Raw genomic sequence first — 18,698 nt, 5'->3', positions numbered from 1 at the left:
ACAGCTTGACGGAGGCATTGCATTGCACCCCTGCATTGAGTTGTGTATCCCGATTGACTACTTAAGCAATATCAGAAGAGGAGACAGGCATACGCCTGCCCTGTTACTGCCACCCCGCTAGGCAATTGCTGCACCTGAACCCATGCAAGTAGACATGACACAAAGGCACTTCTCAGCTCAAGAGAAGGAATATCATTATCTAGATGAACTCTGCCAGTACTGCGGGGAAAGAGGCTGCTTTGCCACCAGCTGTCCCCTCAAGCCTTATTCTATAGCTAGTCCAGGAAGATGAGTGTGCTCAGCCTCATTATAGAGGACACAACTGGACAGAACAACTGAATTGGATTCCCCGAGTAAACCCCCTCTCCTACCTACATGCACTGTCACCAGCAATGGCCAATTCTATCTCCATATCAAACTCCAGTTTCAGACCCTGTCTACACCTGAAGTGAGCTTCACTCAGCTTGTGCTGGCAGTCCAGAGCCTCTAGTAATTTTATGGACACTGGATTTGCTAAACTGCTGGTACAAAGGAAGCTCAACCTTGACCTGATGAAGGCAATCCGTGGCAGCCTGCTGTCCTCGGGTCCAGTCATCTGAGACTTCATCCCTCCAGGCTGTAAGCCAAGACCATCAGGAAACCTTGCAGTTTAACCTCATTTTGCCATTGATCAATGAACTACTGGAGAGGGTCAGCTAGGCTAACATTTTCATTAAGCTCTACCTACATGGTGACTAGACCAGTCCATGTCCAAGAGGGCAATTCATGGAAAATAGCCTTTCATACTCCGTATGGATATTTCGAGTACCTCATTATACCTTTTGGTCTCTGAAATGTCCCCTCCACATTCCATCATTTGGTTAATGATATCTTCAGGGACGTTCTGGACCAGTTTATAATCTACCTAGATGACTTTCTTCTTTTTCCAGAGAACCAAACCCTACATGAGTAGTATGTCTGGTTAATACTTGAATGTCTTCGAGCAAACAGTCTGTATGGGAAACCTGAGAAATGTAAATATGACCACACCTCTGTGGGTTTTTGGGGGTTATATCATCTCTCCCAGTAACCTTCAAGCTCCAGTTACCCTGTACCAATGAAATACATCTAGCATTCAATGTGTTCTTGTTGAAGGCATAACATGGATATCTCCACCCCACATCGTGGTTCAGGAGCAGGATTCTAAGCTCCTCTGTGGATGACTCATGTACCTGGTAAACAGCTAGGATGTGACCTGGCTGACCATTCATTGGGACCATCCAGTAACATTTGTGCATCCGATCTTATTTGTAAATTACATTGATTGTACCCAGACAAGCTTAGTCTGCCCAACATCACTTCATGGATTGGAACTCTCCCCGGCCTGATATTAGAGACAGACTCCACAGGCCTTAGGCTGCTCCAACCTTCCTCTGACTCTAGCCTTGTTCCCAGTCCTGCTCCAGCCGTACTCTTGCTATGTTCCAAACCGGTTCTTGACTCCATCTCTGACCTTTTGGCTCCAGTTCCTGGCAAGGCTGCCACTTTATCACTACTAGACATGACTGCCTCTGCTCCAACCATTAGGACTGCCCCCTCATGTCTCATTTTCTGACAGTGTTTAGCGAGGACCTCATGCAGGGCCTTGGCCCAAACCATGGATAAAGGGGGAGAGTTGGAGTTTGCTATTGACTTCAGTGGGATATGGACTGAGCTGTTACATAGAAAGACGTGGTGGGTTTACTGGGCCAACTTCTGGTGGTGAAAGAGAGAAACTTTCAAGCTACAAAGAGCTCTTGTTCAAGTGGGTTTAGCTCTAAAGCTCTTCTTTTTCGCCTTCAGAAATTGGTCCAATAAAAAATATTACCTCACCCACCTTATCTTTCCAATAATCTGGAGCCAACATGGCTGCAACAACATTGTTATATGGAAACATTTATGACAGCTCAGATAAACTGGTATGGCATAAGGCCTCAATCTGCAAAGAGTTATGCATGTACGTAACTTCACTCAGTTGAGTAGTCCCATTTTGAAGTCAATGGGACTACTCACAAAAATCATGTTTACTTATCCACATATGTCTTTACTGGGTCAGAACCCTTTTGTGCATGAAAGTAAAAATAAATACATGAGCACTTAAGTTTTAAAAGGATTAAAAAACCCACACTGTTTGAGTAGCTGTCAATTGCATATGCACACAATGAGGAGAAAATCTAGCCTTTGCCTTTTGATATGAGGTTTCCTGCAGGCACTTGTAGGGCTAACACAACATAAAACAATCCCACCCTTGCCAATGATTGCTTGAGGTATTTGTAATGGAACAGCAGCACAATTACCCTAAAAATGCTAAATGTAATTTGCTTTAATTTAAAGAAATGCCACTACCCAATTATACAACTGAAGGTCAGATATCAACAGAAAAAATGGAAAATTCATTTACCTAAACAAAAATCAATTTGAACAAACACAAATCTTCAATATTTTACTCTTGATTAGATTGCTGTGTTTGAGACTACTACATGCTCAAATGTTGTTAGCAAAATAAAAAGGCAAACAATAACCCCATTTCATCTCTCTAATCCTGATGAATTTAATTTAGTCAACATAATTTACTGAGAACTATGAATGTCTTTAGGGTTTTTAAAAAGAAAAATGTGTGAGGGGAGGGCAGGGGAAGGAAAGGCCTGGTTTCTGGTCTGATGCAATTTCACAAAATTCAGTGGAGCTGTATATAGGTGTAACTGCGTGCAGAATTTGGCACAGTTAACAAAATTTAATAGTCAAAAGAGAATTATCATTATTCCTAACATTTTTTACCCGTGAGATTAGCATTTTTACAAATGTGAGCTATATTTCATTATCCTCATTTTACAGCTGAGGAAGTGAGGTAAAACATTTTGAAATGTGAGAAGAACAAGATGTTCTTGTGGTAAAGTCACTGAACTGTTCTTCCACTGAACTTGTGTTCTATTCACAACTCTTCCACGGGATTGCTTTTTGACTTTGGAAAATCTCTCATAATCTCTCTGTGCTGCAAAATGAGATTGATGATGATACTTCCTGTCTCTGTCTTGTCTGTTTAGGTTGTAGTCTCTTCATATGTGTTACTGTCCCAGACAGATTAGAATTCTGATCTTGTTTGGGGCCTCTGGGTGCTTCCAGTAAGAATCAAGTTGCTTTGCTTATGCTGTGAGTGTGTAACAGGAATTGCTATAGAGCCCAGGTCTGTCAAGAAGTCCTATAGCCTGTCCTGTGCACCACATTACCTCTTATGAGTTCTTCCAGTTTCTGAATAGCACTTAGCCAGCACTTTATTTTTGGCACTTTACAGTTGTTACTAAACAGCAGTTATTGTATTCACTCAGTGCCTGATGAGAGCATGAATTAGTTCAGATGATGCATTTATCACTGGCATATTGAGGAGAAGCAAAGATCCTAATGTATTCATCAGCACACATTTTTGTTGTGAGTCTGGAAATGGCTAAATACCATTTACAGTGAGTAAGCAGTCAACAACTGCCCACAGATACTACACACGGTAATCACAGTTACTTTTCCTACTGTGTATAAAGAGGGAAACTTGGCCATTGGCAAATGCTGAATGAAGACTAGTGCATGATGATGTGTGTTTGTGGAAAGTTACCAGGAGAGATAAACAAAATGTACAAATGTTTACTTAAGTGCAAAATCAGATTCCAGCAGTATGGAGTGTGGTGTGATTTCAGAAAGCTTTGGATCAGGCGCTACGTGAATGATCTTTACTGGTCTGGAATCTCTGATCCATACTTGAAGATTTAGCTTTTTTCATTTCTGTCAATCCTGTGGAGACAAAAGAACAAGAAAAAACCTACTTTGATCATAGTGTCTGGTTTAAAACTGTTTTGCAGTTATTTCGGAAAGCACATGGGAAAGCATCTTTGAAGAAGTGGATAGAATAATGTTGAGTAGAACTGACTGTTACCTAGAAATAGGGTGACCAGGCAGCAAATGTAAAAAATCAGGAGGGGGGTGGGAGTAATAAGAGCATGTAACAAAAAGATCTAAAAATCGGGACTGTCCCTATAAAATCAGGACATCTGGTCACCCTACCTAGAAACTTTATGACAAAGTGGCAGGTAACCCGAGGGAAGGTTAGGTAGGGTGATATGTATTCTGCAGCTGAAAATAGTCACTGTAAATGTGTTGGGGAGAGCAGGAGGTTGGCTATATTCTTAAATTTTTAAAATAAAAATAAGCATACAGGAAATATTTCCAATTATTGCTCTGTTTTTGCTGTGAGGCTAGTTAACAGCAGCATGCTCATTCTTGTTCTGCATTTTGGCACTGCACTTCTCAATCTCGCACCTCTCATTTGAGCAGCAGCGTGTCGGATTTTGTGCTGCCTGCTGTTTTGGCTGATGAGAGTGTGTCTGGTGTTGTGTTGATACTCGCATTGCTCAACCATGACAGTAGCGGTGCTCCTCGTTCCACAAAAGCTTGGCTAGCAGAGTAAAATTTTAAAAGGTTGACTGTAGCTAGCCTGTAGTGTGTATGTGTCAACACAAACAAGGGTTGAGAGTCTCTTCTTTCATGTAATTCTACAGGTACAGATAGGGGAAGAAGGGTCTACAAAATAGAACTACATAACTATTCTCCTATCAAAACCAGGAGAGCTTGAACTATAGACAGTGAATGTGATGTCACGGATTGAAGATAACTAGATATATAATTTTTTGGTAAATAAGAGGCAATGTTCAGCCAAATTCTATCTATTCTACCTTATTTACAACACTAGTAGATACAGCATAGTACTAGAGGTAAGTGGACAACTGCTTTCCTGTCCAATTAGTCAGATTTTGAACAGATATTCCAAAATACCTTTTTTGGATTATTGGGTCAATTGAAATTTTTTTCCCCGTGGTTTCAACCTTAAATGTCCGGTCGGTGGTGCAGTGGGTCTAAGGCTTACCAGTGGTGGCTCCACGTGGCTCCCAGAAGCAGTGGCACGTCTGTTCTCCGGTTCCTACGCATAGGGGCAGCCAGGGGGCTCCACATGCTGCTGTAGCTGCCATTGGCCGTGGTTCTCGGCCAATGGGATCTGTGGAGGTGGTGCCTTCAGAGGGGCAGCATGCAGAGCCACCTGGCCACGCCTCCGTGTAGGAGCCAGAGGGGGGAAATGTCACTGCTTCTGTGAGCTGCCTGAAGTAAGCGCTGCCCAGAGTCGGCACCCCTGACCCTCAACCATGCCCCAATCTCCTGCTCCAGCCCTCATTCCCCTCCTGCCCTCCGAACCCCTTGGTCCCAGCCCAGAGCACCCTCCTACACCCCAAACCTCCCAATCCAGCCCCACCCCAGAGCCCTCACCCCCCGTCCCGTGCCCCAACCCCTTACCCAGCCCTGATCCCCCTCCTGGACCCCAAACCCCTCATTCCCACTCCAGAGCCTGCATCCCAAGCCAGAGCCCTTATTCCTACCCTAGCCCATATCCCCCTCCTGCTGACCAACCCCCTGGACCCCAGCCCGGAGCACCCCTCTACAGACCAAACTCCTCATCGCCAGCCCCATCCCAGAATCTGCATCCCCAGCCAGAGCCCTTACACCCCTCCCCGTACCCTAACCTCCTCCCAGCCCAGAGCCCCTTCCTGCGCTCCAAACCTCTCATCCTCAGCCCAGAGCCCCCTCTTGCATGAAAAATCCCTCATCCCCAACCCCCACAAGCCCACACCCACAGCTGGAGCCCTCACCCCCCCAACCCCCTGCCCGGTGAAAATGAATGAGTGAATGAGGATGGGGAGAGTAAGCAACAGAGGGAGGGGGGATGGAGTGAGCAGGGGGTGGGGGCTTAGAGGGAGCGGGGCCTTGGAAGAGGGGTGGGGCAAGAGTATTCAGCTTTGTGCAAGTAGAAAGTTGGCAACCCTACCTCCTGTCCCCCATGTAGATCTCAATATATTTTTAATCCATGTGCAATCCAATCTTAGATACTGTGGTGATAAGCATCTTGTAAATGGTTATGATTCAGAATGAGACTGGAAAGCAGTGAAGGGACTCAAGAACTGTGTGAACATGTGCATGGGGGAGATGATCGCAGATAAGAGAGATGATCAGAACACAGGGCAAAGTGCATTGTGTATGTGAGAAAATGAGTTCACACTGAGAATTTCAGCAGTAGGTTTAGGGGGCAAAGAGTGTGTTTTTGTATGTGTTGAAGAGAGAGAAGCGACCAGATTTGGCGAGAGCCTGGATGTGAAGGGAAAAGTAAAGTGGATTGTCAAAAATGACACTGTCTGCTCACTGCTAAGGTTCTGAGGCTGGGTAAATGGAAGGATAGAGCTATTGTCACTGGAGAAATTGGATGGGGATGTAAAGGAAGACTATTTCTTTTTAAAAGAAATTTTAATCAGACTCTTCATATTGGCCAAATATATTTGTAGTAATTGCATTTGCACTAATCAAATGCATCAACTTTGCTTTTGTGCTTTTGAATGTTGCATGTGAGTGATAAGATAGAAATGCTGAGAACAAAGATTGCTGTGCATTAGAAACAAATGCTTGTGTTTTCTTCGTGAGTGGCCATGTTGCTGAAGAGAGAGTAGTGACAGAGTGTTCATGTGTGAAAAGCCACGAGTGAAACATTGAGCCACCATATATAAAAAGTTCCTTCTTGGTGTTTATATTCATGGTCTTCTGAAGGACTGATTTGCAGTATGCATGCATATTTATCACAGCTCTAAATTCTGACCATCCATCTAAATTCTATCCTCCTTGGTTTGAAATGCTCTTATGGCTACAGTAAGATGGCTCCAGTAAAGGCAAAATTGAACCTTTGGCAGAGTGGAATGGAACTGGCCAAAGTGTATGAATATTTAAAAAAAAATAGGCATACACTGCTCACGGACATACGCACTTAGATGGACAAATATTAAGTATGTGGATCCATGTGGGATCACATCATAGATTTTTATTCACTGTATACATTTATTGGCCAACTAAATGGGCAGAATTTTATAGTTTCTTTATATACTAAAGAACTAGACAGACTTAATGAGGAGGAACTATGCTGTCGGTTACTGAAACCCTTAGGTCACTGAAGTACCAGCGCTAATGGATTGCTAATGTAGCTTAGTGCTGAGTTCTGCTGTTTTTTGTTGGTTGGTTGGTTGGTTTATTTTTAGGAATAACTAGGGTGAATGAATCTTAAAAAAGAGAGTGAGTGTTAATTGGAAAGCAACACATTGATCCAAAAGAAAGTTAAGGTGTATCTATAGGGAAAAAGATCCCTGAGTCCAATGTGTAGTTGGGGATTTGAAGAGAGAAGTTGCATGACTGAGAATCAGCAATGAAATGTGGAGCTTTTAATCTGACAATTGATTTGTATCCTGGTCTGTGGACACATAGGATATGGTATATAGTAGGTGAAAATATTTAACCCTCTGAACATTTTGTAAGAGAGATGTTTCCAATTTTATTAAAATAAATCTTATAATTTTGAGTTTTCCTAGACCACTATATTGCCAGCCCTTAGGAGTGTTGGAGAGAGCTGGGTGACTTTTTTTTCCCTGCAAAGTTTGATGAAATTTTGAGACTAAAAAAGAAAAAAAAAATCAGAAAAGAGGAGAAAAATTACATTTTAAAAAAATCAGCTCAAGTGTTGATAGTGATAACACCACAATCCAAAATGGATTTCCTCCTGCAAGATTTTTCTATTGCTGCACAACAGCATAATCATTGTATTTCTTCTAGAAGCCTCTGATTAATTAAAGTGCTGGTTACCCTCACAAGTAATACATAATAAAAAGCAATGCTTCTCTGCTTACCTGGCCACCAGTTCATTGTTTATAGTGAGTCTTAATGTACATTGAAACACCCACAAACTCCTGCTCTGTTTAACAAGAGTTAAGGTCATTGACGGAGAATATCCACTAATACAAGCTCTAAAATAACAAAGAAACGTCCAGTGAAGTCAAAATCTGTGTTCTGTTATCAACCTACATTAACTCCCTCCTCAAAATTCCTACTGCTCCATCAAGCAGCCACAGCACACCAGACCCACAGCCTCACACTCCACAAACATGCGATCTTAACCATAACCGTGTGTTTGTGTAGTGTGCAATGGTACTGGAACAATTTCTGTAGTGAGGGTGCTGAGAGCCATTGAATCGAACTGTAAACCCTGTATTTAATGGAAGCCACTTCAAGCCACGGGGTGCAGTAGCACCCCAAGTACCCTTAGTTACAGTCCCTAAGTTAGTGTGATGCCATAGGTGTGATATGTTGTATATGGTGTGTGTGGAATAATAGGAATGTACAATAGGTGGATTACATAAAATTGATTTTGCTTTTACTCAGTATTTCCTTGTCATTTCAATTTGTATAAGTAGATATTCCCCTTCTGTAACCTTAAGTCGTAGTTTAAAAAGAATGGGTTGTTTGATCTGACATACACACATGTAGCAGTATTTAATTATAATATATAATCTAATATATTAGAAAAATATGTATTATAGAATGAATAATATGTAATTAGAGAGTATCCTAATGGATATGCACAGGGGCAGGAAAGTTTGGATGTAGTATCTTGTATATGTGAGAACTGGTTTTCCTCAAATGCTCCAAAAAGAATTCACTTTAAGGCCTAGATCAAGCAAGTATATCACAGCCTGGCAGGTGAAAGGTGTAAGCAAATGATAACTGGGTATTAGACTAGAAATGCTTGTGCAACTTCAAGTGTACTAAGCAAGTCAGAAACACACACACAAAGTATATGGTAGCAATGTTAACGTCACTGGAATACTAAGAACTAATGGGACAGCTGGGAGTATCAATGAATGGAACTGCATATCATACACATAAATAGTGGGACAAAGAAGGCAAAGGATGGGGACAGGGTACGGAACTAGAAGTGAGGGAAGAAGCTAAAGGGTTTTGTCTCAGTTCTCAAGATTTCTTTGTTTCCCAATAGGTAATCCTTTGAGATTGTGTCAAGATGTAGAACTTTGCTCCCTGGACTATAAGCACATCTCCTGATTGAAGCAGTGTAATGAAAACAAAATTCACTTTGCTTTATGGTAAGATCAAAAAGATTTTGGACTATCTTGAATTGCTTGGATCAATGTTAAAAGCAAAAAGGTGTAATATATGTTAGCTGTGTATATAACATTGCAGGGACATGAGGCTGCGTTCATCACGTAGCAGTAAAATTAAAAAAAAAAAATTACCCAAAGTCATTTGCTCCTACAAACATTAATTTACATGTATCCGAATGATGTAAATAATTAAGAAGAATGAAGGCTCAGATGCAAGTTTTTAGAAATGCATCTTTTTTATTTTCATGTTGATCTTTCTGCCTTTTTAACATTGTGGCTGTATGTTGCTTCTTTGAAACATGCTGCATCTTGATGTCAACCTGCATGATAAAGGTCTTGTGTAATGAGCTGTTTAGAAGTGAAAATGAAGCACTTTTATCTGAGAGGTGTCTTTGCTCCAGGGCCCCATTTTTACAAGGCAGATTCTGTGGCAGAAGCCCACAGCTATATGTGGGCTTTGTAACTTACTAAAAGGAGAAAAAGTGCACTCCTAACATTTGTTCCAAAAATCCCTGTGTATGTGGTACTTGTTCTAATGCACACCAGGAATATTTAAACCTTGCCTGCATGGAAGCAGGCAGTTTAAGGAAGCTATATCTGTGTTCTAAACACCTATCAAGTACAATTATACTAACTAGAATGGTGGTGTGCCCCGTTGCAGACAGCACTTGGCTAAAGCTATCTGCTCAACTTTGGCTCCAGTCTTCCCCAGTACTGTCTCTGAATGTGATTATAACACAGTTCGTAACACTTTTGAACATGGACGCAATTGTGTTACAACTTAAGAAACCCTGTTTGAAAGCTGTTTCCAACAAGTGTTTTCTCTTTTTGGGGTATAGTGGGGGCAGAACCACTTAAAAATAAATAAATCGTTCTCCTTATCTGGTCCCCATAACCATAGTATCTGAATCCAAAGGTCAGTAAGGCTGTGGACATGTTCCATTATTTTCTGGTTAACAATGAATACATTGGGAACACATAGGGTGACCGGACAGCAAGTATGAAAAATAGGGATGGGATGGGGGATAATAGGCACCTATATAAGAAAAACCCTGAACATCGGGACTGTCCCTATAAAATTGGGACATCTGGTCACCCTAGGAACATGGGACCAAATTCAGAGGTAATATAATGAGTTTACAGGTAAAGAGCAACTTGCTATAAGTGAATGTAAATTGTAATAAATTCTTGTGCTTTGGGGGGCAGAAAGGTGCTGTGTATTGAAAACGGTGTTAAAATTGCAGGTTGTCACTTTAAATTTCAGGGGTGGATTTCCTGATCCTGCTTGCAGGCTATGGTACTCTGTAGGGAAGTGAATGATTTGGGCCTAGCAACAGCTATCAGCCTTCAGAGATTCATAATGGAGTGAGTTGTGCCTCTGTTTTTGGGAGCAGCCTGCTTTTGTCTCTCTTTTTGTTTAAATAAGCTTCTATCACAGACTGGACACCTTCCTAATCTGGGCACAATCTTTTCACCTGGTACAGCCCTTCTTCCAGCTCAGGTGGTAGCTAGGGGATTTCTCATGATGGCAGCCCCCTTTGTTCTGTTTTACCCCCTTATAGCTTTGCACAAGGCAGGAATCCTTTGTTCCCTCTCTCGGTTCTCACCCCTCTTTCTAAATGGAAAAACACCAGGTTAAAGATGGATTCCAGTTCAGGTGGCATGATCACATGTCACTGTAAGACTCCAAGCCGTCACTCCTCCCAGCCTGACTCACAAGAAGGCCTGCAAGCAAACAGAGCCATCCACAGTCAATTGTCCTGATTGATGGGAGCCATGAAGATTCCAAACCACAATTAATGGCCCACACTTTGCATAATTACAATAGGCCCTCAGAGTTATATTTCATATTTCTAGTTTCAGATACAAGAAAGATACATGCAAATAGGATGACCACACTCAGTAGATTATAAGCTTTGTAATGATACCTTACAAGAGACCCTTTGCATTAAGCCTATTCCAGTTACATTATATTCACACTCATTAGCATATTTTCATAAAAGCATATAGAGTGAAACAAGAGCACCAACTCAAGCTCTTATGATGACTTAATGACATGTAATTTTCACCATTGTCTACATTATTTCTGAAACTGGACCATATTTTGTTTTGATGCTATGGACTTACAGAAAAGGAGCTAAATAAAAACAGACTGAGTTACTGAAGTCAGTGGGAGCAGGAAATGCTCAGCATCCTGGAAAATCAGGTTGGTTGTTCAGGTGCACCAGTGGTATCAGTGCTTCACTTTAGGCACTCAGGTTTGAAATGTTAGCTAACATAAAGACATTTTCCCCCATTAAATTGCTCATAGGAGTCCCTCACACCTAAGGAGAGAGCACCAGGAATAATGATGAAAGTGAATGGTCGCTATATAGTTTTGCTTCAAAAGAAAAAAGAGGTCCACAAAACATTAAAAATAACATGCAATAGCAAATTCTTTGACATCAACTGAATTCTATGGCAGTCTATGGAAAATAGAAGCAATGGTAGGGGTGATGGTGGAGTTAGGTTTCCCTACCACTGAATGATAAAAGTATTTCTGGGTATATGTGAAAATTTTTTGAAGAATTAAATGTCCTTGCTCAAGTACACACTTGCTATAACATTTTTAAAGGAGTATTCACAAACTGTATTATATGTTAAGGGCGGGGAGAGGGAGAGTTAAGATGAGTAAAATATAATCTTAGATTAGATGGCTGCTTGATATTGTATCTAACAGAAGAAGAGAAGTTGGTCTATTGATAAGAATATTCAAAGGTACAATAGTAAATGTTGAAGTAGTTTGGGAGGGGATATAACCCCTCGTGCTTCAGAATGTTTGCAAACTTCTAACTATTGGGGATTAGGAGGAAACTCCAAGAGTAGGCTAGCTAATAATCACCTGCTGTTGACTTTCTTGAATCACTCTAAATCAGATGATGCTAGCCACTGTCACAAATAGGATACTGGACCAGATGAACTCTGATACAGTATAGTCATTTCTGTGTTCTAGTAAATCATCTGGTTCTCCCTCTATTATCAATACTCTTTTTTTCTGCCATTGCTGAGCAGCACCTAAGGGAAACCAGGAATAAATCTGGGGGGAAAGGTTTACGAATATAACTAGCTCAGAAAGGAAATTATTATGCACAAGTTTGAAATTCATTCACGTTTGTGGGTGGGTGGGTGTCAAATAAATTTACTTACGCAAATCCATTTTAAGGATGCCAGCTGACTGGTAACCTAATCTTTGTGGTAAAATGGCAGGCTTTAAAAACTTTGCCTAAGACCACTGGGACATGAGAATGTGCGAGAAACCAGTGCAGCTTGCACTGTGATTTGAACTACAATGTTAATTACAACTTTTTTTGCCTTGAAAAAGACACTTGAGATAGTTAAACACATTGTATTTGATAACTCTGAAGTGCTGCTACACAACTGTGTGCCCACATAAATTCAGAGAGAGGCTAGGTGGGAGGGTGTCCACATTAAGTTGGATTTAAACATATCTTGTAATCAGTGAAAGAGAAATAAAAATGTAACTTGACCCTTTGCATGTTGAAGAGAGGTGGAAAATACTTGGCATAATTAAACCTGTAGCTCAGAATGCAGATGAAACCACGGGTCATTGCAGATTCCAAAGAATGTGTCAAGGCAATCTGCCTACTCTAACACTGGTCACAAATCTCTAAGATCCTTGTAGCTCAAATGCTGCTAATAACTAGCTTGAGCACTTTCAGAAGTACTTTGCCTCTCCATGCCTCAAAGTGAGTTCCATTACCAAATTAGCTTTTTTCCTCCATAGCCTTTTTTCTCTTTTCTAGATACATTAGACAACTTTTCATGGTTTCAAGGGCATTTCAGGCAGAAAGTGCATAATAAAATTAATTGCAGAACCCTCTAGGTACCTGTCAAAGTCCTGAAGAGAGCAGCCTATGAGATTGGCATTGTGTAGTCAAATAAAGCTTTGCAAGCAGCGGGAGCCTTGGCTATACCACAGCTTCCAGTTAAATAGGGCAATCTGCTATTAATGGAATGTCTGTCCACAGTTCTACATGATTATTTGAGCCACTAGTCACGTAGGCACTACTATGTATGATGATGTCAGCCTTGAAGAAACCCACTGAGGGTTTATTTTATTTTATTTTGTTTTGTTTTCCCCCATAGATTCCAAGGCTGGAAGGGACCACTGTGATCATTTCATCTGACTTCCTATATAACCCAGGCCATAGAACTTCCCCCAAATAACACGTCTTTTAGAAAAAACATCTAATCTTGGTTTAAAAATTGTCAGTGACAGAGAGTCCAGCATAACCCTTGGTAAATTGTACCAGTGGTTAATTACTCTCACTTAAAATTTTACATTTATTTCCAGTTTGAATTTGTCTAGCTTCAACTCCAGCCATTGGATCAGGTGATATTTTTCTCTACTAGACTGAAGAGCCCATTATTAAAATTTATTCCAAGTGTAGGTATTTATAAACTGGATCAAGTCATCCCTTAACCTTTGCTTTGTTAATCTAAATAAGCAATGTGTAAGTTTAGCCAGCTAAAACTTAAATTTTAATTTTTATACATATATTTTATGTATCTGGAAAGAGGAGGAATATATAGTTATGAGACATTGACTATCCTCCAGATCATATTTTTCTTTACATGTAACCATCCAGTTAATTACTGCTATTTCTGGGGTTGGTTGCAGAGTCCATTTTGAGTGAATTGACCCAAGTTGGCCTAACTCTGTTCTGATTGAACTCCGTGAGAGCCAAGTTAAACAGATGTTGAACGCTTTAGGAGATCCTACCATTAAAGTTTAATTTAACCACCCACTCTTCAAATGTGACAATATTCATGATGCCCAAATTTGAAGAAACTGATGAAACAAACTTTCAGTGAAGGTTTGTAAGTTATTTTTAGAATAATTCCCATCAATTATACTCTAAAATCTGTAGGTTCCCCACAGAGGGCAGACACAACTAGTATTGCTTAGTGCAGGACTAAGCACAAGTTAAATACTGCACTGTCTCTGGAGGGCTCATGCACTCTGGGAATTCAATGGGAGCATGACTTCTTTGGGAGCCGCTGGGGGAATCAGTCACTTCCGTGTGATCAGTAGAATTTGGCTGTGGATTCCTTGAGACTCAGCAGGATTTAGTATGCTCTACCTCTTTCTGGACCATGAAGCTTCAAAATCTTCTGTATATATGAAGAATAAATAGAAAATAATCAAATGTGAGCTTGCACATTTTTCTGCAACCATTCACCCTTTTCCATGCAGTTGCCCCATATTTTGAACACTATGTGATGTCATTAGAAACTATATTTCTAATAATATATCTGCATCTGTCTGGGAGAGCGGAACCAGTGTAAGGAGACACCTTGCCTTAATTGTGCATGAGATTTCTGAAGCCTTCAGTGATATGCCTATCAAATAACTTTAGTGATGGCAAATCTATGAGGAGGGAATTGCATTTAGTTGGAACTAAACTTTTACTTTGTGCCAGTAATATATATTGAAACACATATCTATTCATAGGTGTTTACTAGTGATCGATTTTGTTGTTGGTGGAACAGTTTACACTGACCACTTTTAAAATTTTGAGTTTGTGGATAACTATTTATTCTGATCTTATTTTAGTTAATAATATAGTCCCATATGCCAATAAAATTGAGGCTAGCAATTGAAACTCATACAATTTTTACACCTTGCTTTTTAGTCGGAAAAAATTCCTAAAACAAACATCTGTTGAAGTTTGTCAGGTGAATCTGTTTTCTATTCATATCAGAGTATTTTTGTATTTTGAAGTGCATTTGTGTAACTACAGATTTATTGTCAAGGAAGCCAATTTACATGGCTTGCTCTTCAGAGTTTCAAAATGATTCCCTCAAACTTTTTCTTTTATAAATTTTGAAAAGTATTCAATTTGACCTTTAAATACTAGATGTTACTATACTATTCCCTATACTTAAGGAATTCTGCAAATGCTGCAGCACACCATTTAGCTTTTAAAGGCAATTTGAAAAGTTCTGAAGGGTACCTGCTATACAGAATTTATCTATTTAAGTGAAAAGGATTTCAGCTAATGAGCCTAGCCAAAGTAAGAATTCAGGACAGGTCTATGCTACAAACTAAGTCGATATAACTTGAGTTGGAGAATGGGGGGCTTTTTCCCACCCCTTAACAACGTAAGTTTAGCGTTGTCTGCACCAGCGCTGTGTTGGCAGGAGGCACTTTCCTGCCAACATAGCTTCCACTTCTCACTGAGGTGAAGTAATTATGTCAGTGGGAGAACGCTCTCATTTTGGCATAGCACGTCTTCACCAGCCGCGTTACAGTGGCTCAGTTGCATAGATGTAGCTGTGCCGATGTAGCACCGTGGTGTGGACTTTCCCTCAGTCCATTACAATGACTCTAAAATCATTATTGGCACTATCCAGTCACATCTCTCCAGTTCCACCCAAGCTACTTTCTTAAACAATTCTTCTTCATATCATTATGAAATACATGGCACAGCGCAAGACTTGAAATGAAACTGCAAAACCCTAAGCTTTCCTAAGTGCATTAGCAATCTAGATTCAGAATTCTTCAAAGTTCCAGGGTATTTTGTTTTGGGCCTATTTATAATTTCCATGTAACTTGGTTGTAGATGTTGGAAGTGTTTGGGAGAGGTGTTGTCTGAATACAAGGAGAAGCTATTTTTATAGTAACAAGAATTCTAGGAAATGTTGATGATGAAGTGAGGTTTTGTAATTTTTAGCTAGGAAAGCTAATTTAAAAATCCTGCAGCTGAAGGATTGCTTCAGCAATGAAACAGGAGAGAGAAACGTTGACTCAGATGGATGTTGGAAGAGTTGACCTAGGGCTGTAACCCCCCATGGCCATTCCAGTCAGGGCCAGATTAACTCTCTTGTGGGCCTGTAGATTGTGTGGGGCCCCTGTATACAAGTCTTTTTCCTAATTTAAAATTAAATGATCACAATTATGGCACGAGGCTATTAATGTTATACTAAACTTGCCTTTTAATTAACATAAAGCCATTATATGGTGGTGTGAGGTGTAGGCTCCAGCCAGGAGGCGCTTACCACAGGCTGCTCCCGGCCGGCAGCGCAGCAGGGCTCAGCAGGCTGCCTGCCTGCCATAGCTCCATGCTGCTCCAGAAAGCGGCTGGCTGCTGACATGTCTCTGCATGCCCCTGGGGACAGGGTGTCTCCCTGCGTTGCCGATGCCCACAAGTGCCGCTTCCGTTGGTGAGGACGGTGCTCCCTGCTGTGTCACTGGCTGGGAGCCACCTGTGGTAAGAATCTCCCAGCTGGAGCCTGCAAAAATATTCAAATAGAGGGAACAGATCAGAAAAAGAAAGCTAGATAAGTACTACTTTGGAAAATCAAAGCATATAGTGTTATACTCTTCCATTTGTTCAATGCATTTAAAATATATAGACTTACAGATTCAAAAAACGGCTTCCTTGGTAAGAGAATGAGCAACAAGTTGTTATTCTAGGCAAATATTTACTTTGTTTTGTATAAGTAACCTTGCTATTTGGACTACTGATATAAATTATGGAGATTTCCTACTTAGACAGATCACCATATCATGCTAAATAAACTTTGTGGTTGGTGAGTCATGTCGTTTTTATCACAGAATGCAGTCCATGCTGCTAATTTAGAAGATGGAGTTAGCCTAATAATATTGCAGCAGAAATTATTTCTTACATGATGTACATCAGGGGGTCTCAAACTGGGATCAGGACCCCTCAGGGGGTCGCGAGGTTATTACATGGGGGGGTTACAAGCTGTCAACCTCCACCCCAAACCTTGCTTTGCCTCCAGCATTTATAATGGTGTTAAATATATGAAAAAGTGTTTTTAATTTATAAGGTGGGTCGCATTCAGAGACTTGCTATGTGAAAGGGGTCACCAGGAGAAAAGTTTGGGAGTCACTGATGTACATAGATTTTAATTAGTTTATTATTCTTTGAATTACAGTAGCACATAGAGGCCCCCAAGAATATCAGCGACCCATTGAGTTTTGCATTGTACAAATGCAAGTAAAAAACTGTCCCTCCCAGTTCACAACACTGGCCTCTGTGGAAGTGGGAACAGGCACAAAGAAATGCACTGTCAAAACCATACAGCAGATCTAGGAGCTACAGCATTCTGGAAAACAAGAATTCCACTTCATGAATAATGTCAAGGTTTGGGCATTTGATTTTGTTTCTCACTGGGACAAAACCAAGGAAATTTGAGAGAGATGCTCACTCTGAAATTGCCAATATCCCAGTGATTAGGGCACTCGCCAGTGGTACAAGTAGAAATCATTTCTTACTGGTACGCTGCATTGAGGTGAGGGACACAAAAGTGGGGCACGTGACCGATCCCATTTCTGAATCCGAAACTTGAACCTGGGTCGCTCATATGCCAGGCGAGCGTCCTTACCGCAAGCCTATTGCATATCCTGGGAGTGGATGACACTCTCTCTGGTCAGATATTTAAAAACAAACAAACAACAAAAAAACTACCCAGCTCTATGGACATCAAATTTGCACTTGATCGCACTGTGTGTCTACTCCTTTTTTTCCTCTCAACATACAAGTTTATAGTTTGTGAAATCGAGTTTTAAACAGATATCCTAATGTGTCTGTCTACAGAGACTTAAAAAGATTTCTGTTTATGAAGGATAAAATTTAGAGCACTGATACAATGCAGTGGTAAGATCAAATTCAATGTAACCTCCAGACCACCTAGAAAAGTGAGCACATTCAATTTTAAATGAAAAGCCTAGTTATGGAGATGAATCTTTTCACTGTGCCATAGATATATTATTAATACTGCTTCAATTCGTTTCCAGGTGAATCCTCCTTCACACAAACGCTGATGGAATTGAAACAATTTTAGATTAGATGTACAAATAGTACTTTGTAAAATTTCAATCTTATTTTAAGTAAATTGAACATGTTTTTATTATTGGTTACTGATTCTATCTATTTACATTGTATAGAGTTTAGAGTGCCTGTAATCATCAACTGTGTATGTCTTCATCTCAGCCAAAAATATCTGAAAATTATAAGATACCATAATCTTGGTTTTTTTTTTCAAGTTTCTTTCCTCACCATTGAAAAAGAGCTCTATATTCTTAATAAAGAACATGTTATGATTTTTCCCCATCTGCTTAATGAAGTATAACACTAAGGAGAATTATGTAGGGTGTGCAAGTCTATTTCTCAGTCCCCTGAGAATAAAGCTTTTGTGGCTAGTAATTTATGAGACTAGACGAAAGAGAATGTAGCTTGCTGTGCAGAAGTATAAAACTGCTTGCACAAGCAACAAAACAAGTAGCTAAATAGAAGCAAGACAATGTGAGCTGTCTGCTGGGACACATACAAACTGCAAATTAACAGATGTCGGCTTATTATTATATTAGTGTGTCTAATTTTTATAAATGCTGTTTTCAATTGTCTGTTGCTGTCATTTTCTTTGAAACTGTATGTTGCATGTGCAGCAGTATTTTTTTCAAAATCTTTGAAAAAATGACATACAATGTGTGTCTGTAGGCGAAATGACAATATTCTTTAATCTGAACCAGTTGCAAACTAATTTAAGATTGAAAGAAAAGAGAAATCATAGTTTCTGGGTAGTTTTAAAACATCAATTTTTGCTCCCTTGTCATAGATAGAATTC

The 18,698-nt window shown here is 40.3% G+C and overlaps 1 protein-coding gene across 1 annotated transcript in view; it reads left to right on the top strand.

Annotated features, from left to right (window-relative positions):
* LINGO2 (leucine rich repeat and Ig domain containing 2) overlaps positions 1-18,698 on the top strand; it is a 758,770-nt gene that overhangs the window by 165,070 nt on the left and 575,002 nt on the right. The window contains exon 2 of the mRNA XM_050943109.1: positions 8,918-9,023. The gene's annotated coding sequence lies outside the window, so the exon portion shown is untranslated. The remainder of the gene's footprint in view (positions 1-8,917; positions 9,024-18,698) is intronic.

Source organism: Gopherus flavomarginatus, chromosome 3 (genome assembly GCF_025201925.1).
Source record: "Gopherus flavomarginatus isolate rGopFla2 chromosome 3, rGopFla2.mat.asm, whole genome shotgun sequence".
Lineage (NCBI taxonomy): Eukaryota > Metazoa > Chordata > Testudines > Testudinidae > Gopherus > Gopherus flavomarginatus.
The sequence above is the reverse complement of the archived record's forward strand: the minus strand, read 5'-3'. Positions and strand labels throughout refer to the sequence as shown.